The following is a 14,134-nucleotide window of genomic DNA, read 5'->3' on the forward strand; positions in this document are numbered from 1 at the left end:
TTGGGTCAGCCAGAGCCACACCTGGCTAGGTCCTGATGCCAATTTTGGGCCAGCTGGGCTCCAGTGGGGTGGCTAGGGAGATCTGAACCCGGACTCCCTGCCTCCAGAGGGGTCGGCTGACCCAGGCAGGGTTTTAATGGCAGCACAGTTGGCTCCAGTTTCTGGGCTCCAGTTCCCAGCATCCTTCCTCTCCTCTTCTCCCACTTCCTTCTGCGTCACCCTGACTTGCTCCCTTCATTCATTCCCCCCTCCCAGCCTCCCAGCACTTATGTACATATAATAATAATAAAAATTACAGTATTTGTTAAGTGCTTAATTATGTGCCAGGTGCTGTAATAAGCACTGGGGTGGATACTAGCAGATCGGGTTGGACACAGTCCCTGTCCCACGTGAGGCTCACAGCCTCAATCCCCATTTTACAGATGAGGTAACTGAGGCCCAGAGAAGTGAAGTGACTTGTTCCAGGCCACACAGCAGACAAGTGGCGGAGCCAGGATTAGAACCCATGACCTTCTGATTCCCAGGCCCGTGCTCTATTCACTATGCCATGATGCTTCTCTATCTGTAATTTTATATTTATATTAATGTCTGTCTCTTCCTCTACACTGTAAGCTCACTGTGGGCAGGGAATCTGTCTGTTTATTGTTACAGTGTACTCTCCCAAGAGCTTAGTAGAGTTCTCTGCTCACAGTAAGCGCTCAATAAACACCAGTGACTGACTGACTACAACAAAGCCCAATTTCTGCGAGACACCTGCTGCAAACAAAGCAGCAAGACAAGAGAGAGAAGGGTTGCCATCCTGGAGCAGAGACTCCGGGGACATCAGGAGACCAAGACAGATTGGAAAATGGCACCGGCCACCAGTCTGTCAGCGTGACAAAAGGTACAGAGAGGCCCAGGATGTCAGCCACAAGTAGCCCTTTTCGGTCACACCCACGCTCACAGACGATGGAGGTTTCAGCATCAGAACATCACTTTCAAATCGCTGCTACTATAACGGATGTGCATTTTGGTCTCGAGTGGTGCTACAGTCAACGTGCCATCTCTTTGAAGAGGTTATGGCGGGTGGATTTGCTTGTAAAATGCAGCCAGAGTTTCCGGCTATCTATGGGCACCCAATTTTGTACACTCGATCCTGCCGCTTAAAGTAGCTCAGTGCACTTGGTTGAACAGCAGAGCCTGCCGGGTGAAAGGGTTAAATAAGGGTGGGGAGGAGGGGGGTGTCTGCAGGAGGCGGTGAGGGAGGGAGGGAGGAGGGGAGGTCAGGCACCTGTTCAGGCTGGCCCTCCAGCAGTTGAGCAGTCGGCTGGTTTTCCATGGCAACTGAGGAGGCTTCTCCAGGGCCGGGCTGAGGGCTGGGTGGAAGAAGATGAAGCTGGGAAGACTAGGGGGTTGCGTCAGGGCAGAAAGAGAGGTTCCCAAAGGGGCCTTCCAAGCTGCTGGTTCCAGGACAGTGAGTTTGGGCTCACCCCAATCCACCCCAGCCCTGCCCCTTCCTACCTCCCTCACCATCCCAGCCCCCACTCCAACCAGGCACATGGGGCTTGGGGTGAGATGGCTCTGGTCCCTGACCAGGGCGATGGAGGTTTGGTGGGTAGGGGAGACATTTTGCCTGTCCCCACTCAGATGGAGGGGGACGACAGCCAAGTGCCACCCTCTCAATCCACTTCTCCAAAGGGATAATAATAATAATAATAACGGCATTTATTAAGCACTTACTATGTGCAAAGCACTGTTCTAAGCGCTGAATGGCTGCGAGAGCCTGCTGGACAGGCTTCTGCGTCCAGAGCAGGAGAAGCGTCTGTATATAGAAGCTCTGGAATGGAAGAACAAAGAACAAGACAGGCAGCGGACACTCCTCTGTTCTCTGCAAAGAGCCTGTGTCCGGCCAATGCTGGATCTCATTTGCTCGGTGAGAAACTCCTTGCGCCCCTCCAATTACAGCCCAGCTCATGTATTTTCTAGCACTTAGCATAGCACTGGGCACACAGTGAGTGCTTAACAAGTAGCACAACCATTATTATTATTATTATTACTTCACTAACAGCAACTATTTACTAAGCCTCCATCTCATCTACCTCTCCATTGACCCCAGGCTCAGGCCTTTCCCTCCCATTTCAAATCCAAAAGACCACCATTCTTTATATTCAAAGCCCTTCTAAGATAACATCTCCTCCAAAAGGCCTTCTCTGATTACCCCTCTAATCACCCCACCCTATTAACAAATAGGGTGTTCTCTATTCTGTCTTCTATCCACTCATCCCCTAAACACTTTGATAGTCACCTCCAACCAGGTCCACAGAACTTACGTACCTACATATCCTTATACCCCGTTGCTTCACCTATATGCCATTTATTCTAATATCTATCTCGCTCACTAGATTGAAAGCTCCTTGAGGGCAAGGATCAGGTCTACCAACTGTACTGCACAGTTCCAAGTACTTAGTACAGTGCCCCGCTCCCAGAAAGTGCTCAATAAACATCACCGATTGATATTTCAACATGTGATTAAAGTAAATCTTGCTCAGGCAATGCCAGGTGCTTCTGTTATCAGGTATATGTGGGTCCTGTCATGCAATCAATCATATTTATTGAGCACTTACTGGGTGTAAAGCATTGTACCAAGTGCTTGGGAGAGTACTGCATAACAGAGATGATATACACACTCCCTGACCAATTACACCAGAAGCAGGTAGAGAGTAAAGCTGGTAGGGTGGGGCTTTTAGCTTCCTGTGTAATTTCTCCATTGCTGCTCCATCGAGGTTCCAGAAGTCTGGCTGACTGACCAACTGACTGACTGACAAATCCTTTCGGTGAAGGTTTGGGGGCCGAAACGCCCAGGGAGCTTTCTCTCTGAGGAGGGGAGACCTCCTGGAACTCCAGCCCAGGACATCACCCCCGGGAGCTTCTATGAGCGCCCCCCCACCCCCCACCCCCCAGACCTCCAGGGACTACTCTGGCTCACTGGCCAGAGTAATAGGCGCCGCCTGCATTCACCTCAGCGGGGCTACTAGGGCTTCTGCACCCCCTCCAGAGCAAGCTGCCTCTCCCCAGGACCCACACTTTAGATAGGAGGAGCCTGAGGGTCAGGGACCCACCCAATCCAGCTCCGCTGACCACCCATCCCCATGGGGAAATCCCCTTGGACAGCCCCAGGAAAGCTTGAAGGGCTGCTGCCATGGGACAGGTGGGTGGGTGGTGGACATTCCTGTCTGCAGCAGGCCGTCTCCTCTCAGGTTTCCCAGAAGCCAACACCCTGCTTGGCACCTATCCTGGCATCAGAATAGGATGCTCACACCCGGTGCCAATCCACCCTCAGGCGGGCCCAGGAGTTTGATTCTGAATTCCCCCAGGCCTGCCCTAGGTGGATCATGTAAACCCAAACCACCCAACGCCCTCTAGGCCAAGTTGCCCCTCTGAGAATCACGCTAGAACAGAGCAACTTCCTCCCCCAAGTTATGGAAAATAGGCTGGATAGGAACGAAATGGGGAGCAGCATTGCCCACAAAATCAGCTTGTCCATAACCAGGCCCAGCCTGCTGCACTGGGGCTGGGGGCTCTGGGGTGAAAGTCTGGGCTGTATATTGACCGGACAGCCTCTTGGGGGGCTAGCCCTGTCCTAAGACTCGTCTCCAGGCACCAAGACACTGATACACTCTGCTCTTGAGAAGTTTCTCATAATCTGTCTTATCTTCCTTTTGCAGATGAGGAAACTGAGGCCCAGAGAGATTAAGTGATTTATCCAAGATCACACAGCAGGCCAGGGACAGAGCTGAGGCTAAAATTAGGGTCTTCGGACTCTCAATCACTTTGTCTTCCCATTAGGCCTCTGCTTGTTCTCTAGCCACTATTCACTCAGAGAGGCTGAGTTCAAATCCCGGCTCTGCCACTTGCCTGTTTGGGCAAGTCACTTAACTTCTCTGTGCCTCAGTCTCCTCATCTGTAAAATGGGGATTAAATACCTGTTCTCTCTCCCCGCTAGACTGTGAGCCCCAAGTGGGATAGGGACTGGGTCCAACCTGATGCTCTACCCCAGTTCTTGACCCACAATAAGTGCTTAAATACTATTACTATTATCATTGTTATTATTATTATCAGGTAGGAATGATAGCCTGCTGATGGAGGGTCTTGACACTCATGCTTAGGATCTTTACAAGCCCAAATACCAAAATACAGGCACAAGATTTGCAGGGCTCTCCTTAGATATTGGGGCAGCAAGAGAGCATAATGTGTCTCAGGCAAGGAGTTAATCAAGGAAGCCTTCATGTAAGAAATGGGTTTTTAAGTAAGCTTTGAAGAAGGAAAATGGAAAGATCACAGGCCTAGGAGTCAGAGGAAGTAGGTTCTAATCCCGGCTCCACCACTTGTCTGCTGGATGACACTGGGCAAGTCATTTCAATGTGCCTCAGTTCCTAATCTGTAAAATGGGGATTAAGACTTTGAGCCCCATGTAGGACAGGGACTGTGTCCAACCTGATTGTTTTGTACCTACCCCAGTGCTTAGTACCGTGCCTGGTATATAGTAAACATCTAATACCACAAAAAAATTTAAAAAAGGAAAGGGCAGACACTAGCACAGAGGAGAGTCTGCTGGGCTGGGGAAATGCTGGGTACAGGGCCTCAAGAGAATGAAAGGATGGTGATCAGGTTTGCATGGAAGGAGCAGAGGGCTCGAGTATTGTCCTGCATTCGCCCAAGTATTTATTACAGTGCTTTGTGCATAATAAACATTCACTAAATACCGTGGATTGATTGACTGAATTGATAGAGTGGGGAAAAGGAGGCAGCCAAGTGGTTAAGTGCTCAAACCCCACCAAGTTCCCAGAATCCCAGACTAGAAGGGTCTTGCAGAGGTTTTCACCTCATCCCTCCCCTTGTCTCTGTACAAAATTGTACGTAAGACATTCTCGACTGATGGAGCATCAGTTCTCCTTCCCTCGACTCCTCTCCACCCTGCAACTTCCAGGCTCTTCCCCTGCCTTTACGCCTCTCTCTCTGCATCTCAGAAAAATGCATCCATTCCAATGTCAAACAACATCAACACACCTGAAGAGGATAAACAGGCACTCGTCTCCTCCACCCAGGGGCCCCAGGAGATAAAACTCTGCCTTGTAGCCAACTTCCTCTCCATCAGTGTGGAGTCAGCCTGGCCTTCAAATGAGAGCCATGAGTCTGGTGGACTCTCCTCCCATCTCTGGAGCTGAGCTAGACCCCTGAGGAATCACTGCCGCTGCTCACTGCCACCACCATCCTGACCCCCACACCCACTCCTGACTCTTCCCCACAGCCTGGCCCCTGTCAGCTGAGCCAGAGGCTTTGGCCTCCACATTCAAGCAGAGATGCAGTTAGAGGAGCCAAAGTGGTACTACATATACAAGAGGCAGTACCTTCCGGGTCTGACAATTTTCAAGTGAATATGTTACTTTGGCTCCATTAGGCAGTTTCACAGTTTGATTTTAGCTTCTGTTTTTTGGTTGTTTTTTTCTAATGGCATTTGTTAGGCACTTACCAAGTCACTTAGCTTCACTGTGCCTCACTGTGCCCAACCTGATTAGCTTGTATTCATTCAATCGTATGTATTGAGCGTTTACTGTGTGCAGAGCCCTAAGCTTTTGAGTACTAAGCTTGTATCTAACCCAGCTCTTAACACAGTGCCTGGCACATAGTAAGCACTTAACAAATACCATAAAATTATTATTTTTAAAAAATTACAGATGTGGGGAAAACGGTGGAGTGTAAGGATAGGAAAATAAGTGATGAGGGTTTGGGGTGAGTATCCAGATGTTTAAGGGGTATACAACCAAGAGAATAGGTGGTACGGAGGGGAGGGATAAAAGGGTAGGTAATGAGGGTTTAGTCAGGGAAGTCCTCTTGTAGGAGATATGATTTTAGGAGGGCTCTGTCTGCTAATTCTATTGTACTATACTCTCCCAAGCACTTAGCACAGTGCTCAGCACATAGTATGCATTTAATAAATACTATTGATTAATTGATTTTGAAGGTGGAGAGAGTGGTGGTCTATCATATATGAAGGGGGAAGAAGTGGGCAGAGGGTCAGCAATGAGACAGATTAGATGGAGGTACAGTAAGTAGGTTGGCGTAAGAGAAGCAAAGTGTAAGAGCTGGATTGTAGTAGATCAGTGAGGTAAGATAGGAGGGGGAGAGCTGATTGAATGCCTTAAAGCTAACTGTAAGAGCTTCTTTTTGATGTAGAGATGAATGGACAATCATTGGAGGTTTCTGAGGCATGGGGAGACGTGGACTGAATGGTTTGTTAGAAAAATGATATGAGCCCTGTCCCAAACAGAGCTCACAATCTAAGTAGGAAGAGGAACAGATATTATCTCCATTTTCCATATGAGGTGGCTGAGGCACAGAGTAGTAATGTGGCTTGCCCAAAGTCACACGGAAGGTAAGTGGCAGGGCCAGGATTAGAAACCCAGTCCTCTGACTCCCAGGCCTGAGGTCTTTCCAGTATGACGCCCTGCTCCTTTGGTGGTAGACGGATTGCAGCAGGTCAAGGAGGGGATTGGAGAGAAAGTGGAGGCATCTCGCTAAAGAGAAGAGTGCTCAAGCTCAGGTAGAGGAGACTGGGGCAGGGCCAACCATGGATGAATCTCAGCCCCGCAGGCTGGCCGAATTCCAGGTGGACTTTCCGAGGACAAGACTTTTGGATTGACCATGATCTGTCTGATGTCGCAGGTGGGTGAAACAGAGGCAGAACTGGCTGGTTGTGCTCCCCCAGCCCCCATTAAGGACTGAAATCCTCCACTGACCTCTGGGCAAGTACCCAAATGACCTCTCTAGTCATCCAACCCAGGAGGAGGGACACTGAGGACCCTTAGAGATCTGTGCTGTAGCTTCCTAATTATTCCACCTTTTCCCTGGCAGTTCTCCCCACAAAAATACTCAGGCAGAAGACAGAAATCCAGTTGTTCTCCAGTCCAATCCAAGCTGACAGCTCTTTGCCACAGGTACAGGTCTCTCAGAGGGGGATGAGCACTTTCCCGGTGTTGGTTTGTCAGAACACAATGCCCTGCACAGCCATCAGGGCAGATAATAAATCTGAAATGACTCAGAAGGCAGCTTCCAGCTTCTGAGGACGACACAAAGCTTTTGTGCGGTCCACAAAAGAAAAGGCCCCAGATCCCAACCTGGGGCAGCAAAGATGAAGGGATCATCAAGCCCAGGAAAGGAGTGCTTTTTAATGCACTGAAAGCAGCAGAACTGGGTCCAGAATCTAGAACCCCTGGCCACTGGGTTAGAACTGGTCAAACGGGAAGGTTGAAGGATCCCTGGGATGTCAGAATTGCTGCCAGAAAGGGAGAAGCAGGAGCTGGGAGAGAGCGGGAATGGGGTTAAGGAGAAGGGAGACACACAAGTTCAGAGTAGACTGTCAGGTGGGAGAAGAGAGACAGGGGAAAGTTCACTTACTTGCATTTGCAATTTTGTTAAAAAATCATTAGCATGGACATCCCATCTGGTCCAGTGGGACAGATCAAACTGTGGTGCCCTACTGCCCTAAGAGAAGCAGCATAGCTCAGTGGAAAAGCCCGGGCTTTGGAGTCAGAGGTCATGGGTTCAAATTCCGCTCCCACAAACTGTCAGCTGTGTGACTTTGGGCAAGTCACTTAACTTTGCTGTGCCTCAGTTCCCTCATCTGTAAAATAGGGATGAAGACTGTGAGCCCCCCGTGGGACAACCTGATCACCTTGTAACTTCCCCAGTGCTTAGAACAGTGCTTTGCACTTAGTAAGGGCTTAATAAATGCCATCATTATTATTATTACTGGGGCCTGGAGTGCAGGGCTCTAGCTGCCTGGCTCCGCCTCCAGTTTCCCCAGCAGGACAGGGACATGGGCCACGCTGCTCTGATGGTCCCTGCTCATAGGCGTGTAGGAAACCCAGCCAGGGGACGGGCGACAGCCATTGGACAAGGCAGGTTCAACCAAGGCCCAGAACAAAACCCTCTTGGGATCCGGTTGGGAGGGAGAGTCAAAAAAATTCCTCACACTTGAGAAAGAGGAGAGGGAGCTTAGAGAAGGGTGAAAACTGCGGGAGTCTCACCCAATCCCACTGGAATGTAGCAGGATTGGCTCTCAGCCTTTGCTTTGTCAGAGCTCCTGGCCCACCTGGCGGTGGGGTGCAGGAGGCAATCACAAGCCCTGCAATGGGGGTGAGGGGGTGGGGGACTGGGTCCCTTCTGAAGACACATGATTGTCACGGGGGTGAACCCTCCCACCAGCCCTTCCTGAGTCAGTCATGAAGAGGAAAGTGAAGGCAGAGGGGTCAGGGCAGAGACTTCTCAGACACTGCTCAAACAACAGCTAGACCAACCCCAACAAAATAGGACTGAGTGAATGAATGATTCCCCCAGCTCTCCAACCAACCAGAGCTTCCCCAGCTATCCGTCCAGCTAGAACTTCCCCGGCTCTCCTGGCAGTGACTGTCCACTCTAGGCCGGGGCCGGGCTCATTCATTCACTGGGAAAATGACCCCCTAGAGTCCTTGTCCCAGACGGCACTGCACCCAAGGATGATAGATGATGGGAGGGGTTGAAATTCCCCAACAGGGATCCTCAGCTCATCCGAGAGGGGCCCCAGGGTCTATAGGTGAAATGGGTCTTTTCATCCTCTGGGCTCTACCTCAGGTTGGCTCCCAGGGTTTATGGCTCAAGAGAGGCCCTTCAATCAGTGACAACATTTCCCCCTCCCAATCTACCCACAGACTCAGCTTCCTCTCTGGACTCCCACCGTTCCCGCTCTGAACCTGCCAGCTCATTCTGGGACCCCAGCCCCAAGGGGAGGGCAGCATCATTGCTCCAGTGAGGGAGTAAGCCACTCTCTTTTCCTCTCCCCAGAGCCAACAAATGAGCTCTGCCCCAGACCTAGTTCCTGGTGGGCATGACCCCGGCCAGTGGAAAGGCCAGAGTGGCCATAGAATCCTGGACGGCTACCCAGAGGGTGGGTCACAGTCTAACCCTCCACCTACCCTGGCCCCAGCCCCTCATTCTACTGGGAGGCCACCAAGCTACCAGACGGCAGAGGGGCTGCAGAACCAAGGGGATGGGGAGTAGCCCACCCCCCTCCCCGGACCCCTGGATATCAGTTTTCTTTTTTCTGAGGCCTGAGGACTCACCCCACACATCCTGAAGAGAGGCTGGCCTGAGCTGTTGGCTCCATAATCCTGGTAGCTAATGACCGCTCTGCCCCAGTGCTTGCTGCCCCCTTTCTATGCCTCTTGCCCCACGGGGAAGAGCACAAGGAGCCAGGGCACTGCCCCAGGATGGAGTTTGGTGGGGGGGCGCCGATGACTCACCCTCAAACTCGATGAGTTTCTGAGTGCTGAATATGCAGAACATGGCCAACAGAAGGATGGGGGTCCCGGGCCCAACAGCAGGCAAAGCCCAGGTGCTCTGCAGACCCCACTTCCCCACCCTCTGAGGACCTGAGGGGAGGTTGGGAGCCTTTAACTGGGGGGGTCTGATGCAATGGAAAAAACCACGACACCCATTCTTGCTGCCCAAGTTGTCATTTGCTAAACAAAGTGCCCGGGGTGGAAACTCTGCCTAATGCAGTTCTAGTACATAATCACCACCCGGGCCAGCCTCATGGTCATTTAGGGTTTGGCTAATCACAGCCTGGCCTGAGAGGCTGCAGACATTCATTCTTCTCCGCAGCGGTTCCAGCCATTATGACAAGCAATGTGGCTTAGTGGATAGTGCTTGGTCCTGGGAGTCAGAAGGACCTGAGTCTGGCTCTGCCACATGTCTGCTGTGTGACTCTGGGTAAGCCACTTAACTTCTCTGTGCCTCAGTTACCTCATCCGTAAAATGGGGATTAACAGTGTGAGCCCCACGTGGGACAAGGACTGTGTCCAACCTGATTAACTTGTATCTATCTCAGCACTCAGAACAGTGCTTGGCACCAACAACTCCTAATAGATTACACCTCTTCGCTGGGGCTGAGCTCAGTTAAGGTGGTCACAGAGGGTCCACAGAGAAAGGATGGGGGAGGATGGAGAAGTCTGGGTAGGAGAAGTCTCTTAGCCAATTAGCAGCAGCAGAGAGTGGCTATCTTGCAGAACATTAGCCAGAGAGATAGTGATAATTATTAATCATGGCATTTCTTAAGCACTCACTTTGTACCAAGTGCTGGGGCAGGTACAAAATAATCAGGTCATTCACAGTCCCTGTCCCATATGAGGCTTACAGTCTAAGTAGGACAGAAGATGGGTATTGAATCCCCATTTTACAGATGAGGAAACTGAGGCATAAAGAAGTTGAGACTTGCCTAAGGTCATGAGCGGCGGAGCCAGGATTAGAAAGCCAGGTCCTCTAATTCCAGAGCTCTGCCCTTTCCATTAAGCCGCGCTACTTCCCTACTATCCAGACACTATTAGGTTCTAAAAAAATACACTTTGGCTGCAACACCCAAATTACAGTTTGGTTTAAGGTGCTTTGAGGGGCCTTGATTACTCAGAAAAATAGCTCAACAGTACACCTCTCTTTGTACATGCACAAAGTGATCCAGAGAGTTCTAGTGGGCAATGCAGGAGACAGAAACTATGGCTGTGTGACACTGAGCAAACCACTTAATCTCTCTGGGACTCAGTTTCCCTATCATTGTTCTCTTGCTATCTATCAAAGCCAGTGTGAAAACAGAAGATCACATCTAAACTGCACTTATGAGTTCAGGTGCAGAGATGCCATTAATTTTTTAAAAAATCAAATAATAATAATAATTTTGGTATTTGTTAAGCACTTACTATGTGCAAAGCACTATTCTAAGGGCTGGGGAGGATACAAGGTGATCAGGTTGTCCCTTGTGGGGCTCACAATCTTAATCCCCATTTTACAGATGAGGTCACTGAGGCACAGAGAAGTTAAGTGACTTGCCCAAAGTCACACAGCTGACAAGCGGTGGAGCCAGGACTAGAATCCATGACCTCTGACTCCCAAGCTTGTGCTCTTTCCACTGAGCCACGCTGCTCCTTGAACTACCCTCCAGATTATTCACATTTATCACCAGGCTGGTTCTCAATAATATTACTGATTGATTGGTTGATCTCCTCAGACCTTGCCTACTCCTCAGATCCAGGGGACTCTGTCCCCAATCATCATCATCATCAATCGTATTTATTGAGCACTTACTATGTGCAGAGCACTGTACTAAGCGCTTGGGAAGTACAAATTGACAACATATAGAGAGAGTCCCTACCCAACAGTAGGCTCACAGTCTAAAATCCAGTCAGAAATGCTGCTACATCTGGGTAGTTCTCTGGGGCTGACCAGGGCCACCACCTACTCCACCTGGGAGAGAAAGGGGGTTCCCAGACCCAGAGTGGGAAGGGAAGGGGATAGAAGGATAGGGGATAGAAGGGGAGGGGGAAAGAGGGGAAGGAATGGGAAGGAAGTGAGGAAAATGGAAGGAAAAGGAGGGAGAGAGGGAGAAAGGAGGATGAGTGGGGAAAAGGAAGGGAGGGGATGGGGGAGAGGAGGGGAACTCGCTCAGCAGAGCCTCAAATTTAAGCAGCTGAGTGGCTTTCCCAGCCCTCTAAGAAGTCATCAAATTCCCGGAAGCCTGGAGCTAAATAGTATTTGCTTTAATCATTTGATGAAATAATCCGGACGAGTCCCCTTTCAGCATTTGTTTGCTGGAATGGTGGCTGTTCCATTAGTCACTGCAGAGCGAGGCGAGAGGGCAAGGAAGAGTGCTCTGCAGCCTGGGCCATATGGAAGATGTGGGGACAGAGACAGGGATGGAGCCAGCAGAGAAGCTCATAGGGCCCCATTCCCTTCCGCCTGGCCTGGCAGGAAGCGGAAGGCTGGCTGATGGTGGTTTCACCCTTTGGCTCCCTACAGTCTGAGTCTGGTCAGGTTTGGTCCAAGCCTGGTCCTGTGGGTTTCCAGGTGACAGTGGTTCCGGTTACTCCTCCAACAGTCCGGGAGGTCCAGGACAAACCCTGCCCCTATTCTAATGCCCAGGACACCCCTGGTGTTCTTAGGTGCTCAGGTTTTGGGAGTGTCCCGGGACTTGTTGGGACCCCCGGGGGAGACCCAGGCAGGACCAGTTTTGAGTCCATCCAGGGAGAACAAGAAGGGAAAGTGTGTTTCTCTTTCTCCTGCTCCTGGGAGGGTGCCGGTCTGGAGGGTGGAATAGGGCTGCTTCAGGCACCTTGGGGCTTCTACTTTCTGACCCTTCATGGCACAGGGAAAAGGGATGCTAAGAGTAAGCTCTCCCCAAAGCAAATCTGAAATGAAATCCCAGAGTGGTCTGTGCTGTGATCTCTCTGGGCAATTTAGGTGTAGTTTAGAGGGTGGGAGGATGAGGGCTGAGTCCATTTGGGGTGTGGAAATGACCCCTACTAGAGTCGGTAGGTAAAAGAGAGTTGTCCCAGGATAGGGTGGACCAGCAGCATACAAACTGCACTCTGTGTGTGTGTGTGTGTGTGTGTGTGTGTGTGTGCGCGCGAGCACGTGTATGACACCAAGTTCCTGTCACACCAAGGTCACTGAGTCTAGAGTCCTAGCAACCTCCAGGATCAACAGAAATTAATCAAAAAATCGTATTTTTTAATTGTTTACTATGTGAGAGCACTGAACGAAGTGCTTGGGACAGTAAAAAATAACAGAGTTGGCAGACACAATCCCTGCTTGCAAGGAGCTTACAGTCTAGAGGGGGAGATGGAACAATATAAATACAAAAGTGCTGTGGGAGGGGGAAATAAAGGGTACATGCCCAAGTGTAAGGGCAAAGCATAAGGGAGTGGAAGAAGAGGAAAGGAAGTCTTAGTCAGGGAAGGCCTCTTGGAGAAGACATACCTTTGGAGGTAGAGAGAGTGACCGTCTGCCGGGGATGAAGTGGGAGGGAGTTCCAGGCCAGAGGCAGGATGTGGGCAAGGGGTCAGCAGTGAGGTTTAGATGAAATCGAGGTACAGTTGTAGACCAGCTCCCCTGCTCCCCTCCCCACACACAATGGGACCCCGTTCTTGGGCCTTGGCTAGGGCCACTTGGGGCTCTGATTTGCAGCTGGGTCACTAATTTGTCAAAGGGACATGCAAATACCAGGAGCAGTACAATCCAGGGGGCTGTGGGATGGGATAGGGGAGACAGGTTCTAAACCTAGCTCTCCATCAGGCTCATCGGGTGACCATGAGCAAGGCCTGTCCCTTCTTGGATCCTCAGTTTCCCTATCTGTAAAATGGAGATGATGGAGTTCCTGCAGTGTCACTGGGCAGGGAGGAGCCACTTGGGATATAATTCACCTCACCCAAAGGTGGCCTGGTGTGGACTGGTAACAACTAAACTCCTGAGGATAAATGCTATGCGTGGACAACCCTCTTTTACCTTCCGACTCTATTAGGTGTCATTTCCACACCCTGAATGTACTCAGCCCTCATCCTCCAACCCTCTAAACTACACCTAAATTACCCAGAGAGATCACAGCACAGACCACTCTGGGATTTCATTTCAGGAAATGAGGAGCAGCATGGCTTAGTGGAAAGAGCACGGGCTTGGGAGTGAGAGTTTGTGGGTTCTAATCGCGGCTCTACCACTTGTCAGCTGTGTGATTTTGGGCAAGTTTCTTATCTGTGCCTCAGTTACCTCATCTGTAAAATGGGGATTAAGACTGTGAGCCCCACGTGGGACAACCTGATAACCTTGTATCTTTCCTAGCACTTAGAACAGTGCTTGGCACATGGTAAGCGCTTAACAAATACCATCATTTCAGGAATATGTTGGGGAGAACTTACTCTTAGCATCCCTTTTCCCTGTGCCATGGAGGGTCAGAAAGTAGAAGCTGCCCCAGAGCTTAAGTGCCTGAAGCAGCCCTGTTCCACCCTCCAGAGCAGCAGCATCTTAAAATGTACATTCTTCCTGGAGCAAGGCAGAAACTTCCTTCGGTGTGGCTGGCGAAGAGGAGCCCTTGAAGTACTGGCCAACAAGAATACATGTTGACCACTTTGGAACAAGTCTTTCCCCAAAGGGCTTCTGGGTGAGGCCAGATCTCCCACCATCATTCCAGCACCACATCTGTGGAGCTTCCCTGGACGGGCCTGGCCTGGGGACGGGCCACTCTTCAGCACCGGGCCACTGACCCTGGCCAACTGGCAAAGTACAACTAGATTGTAAG

The 14,134-nt window shown here is 50.6% G+C and overlaps 1 protein-coding gene across 3 annotated transcripts in view; it reads right to left on the minus strand.

The window, feature by feature from the left end:
- The window catches only part of CPNE2 (copine 2), a 109,878-nt gene that overhangs the window by 77,723 nt on the left and 18,021 nt on the right, over nt 1-14,134 (minus strand). Inside the window, exon 1 of one of the 3 annotated variants that reach the window (XM_038754425.1) lies at nt 1,271-1,289. The exons of the other annotated variants lie outside the window; for them this stretch is intronic. The gene's annotated coding sequence lies outside the window, so the exon portion shown is untranslated. Of the gene's footprint in view, nt 1-1,270; nt 1,290-14,134 lie in introns of those variants that run through there. 3 annotated transcript variants of the gene reach the window in all.

Source organism: Tachyglossus aculeatus, chromosome 11 (assembly GCF_015852505.1).
Source record: "Tachyglossus aculeatus isolate mTacAcu1 chromosome 11, mTacAcu1.pri, whole genome shotgun sequence".
Taxonomy (NCBI): Eukaryota; Metazoa; Chordata; class Mammalia; order Monotremata; family Tachyglossidae; genus Tachyglossus; species Tachyglossus aculeatus.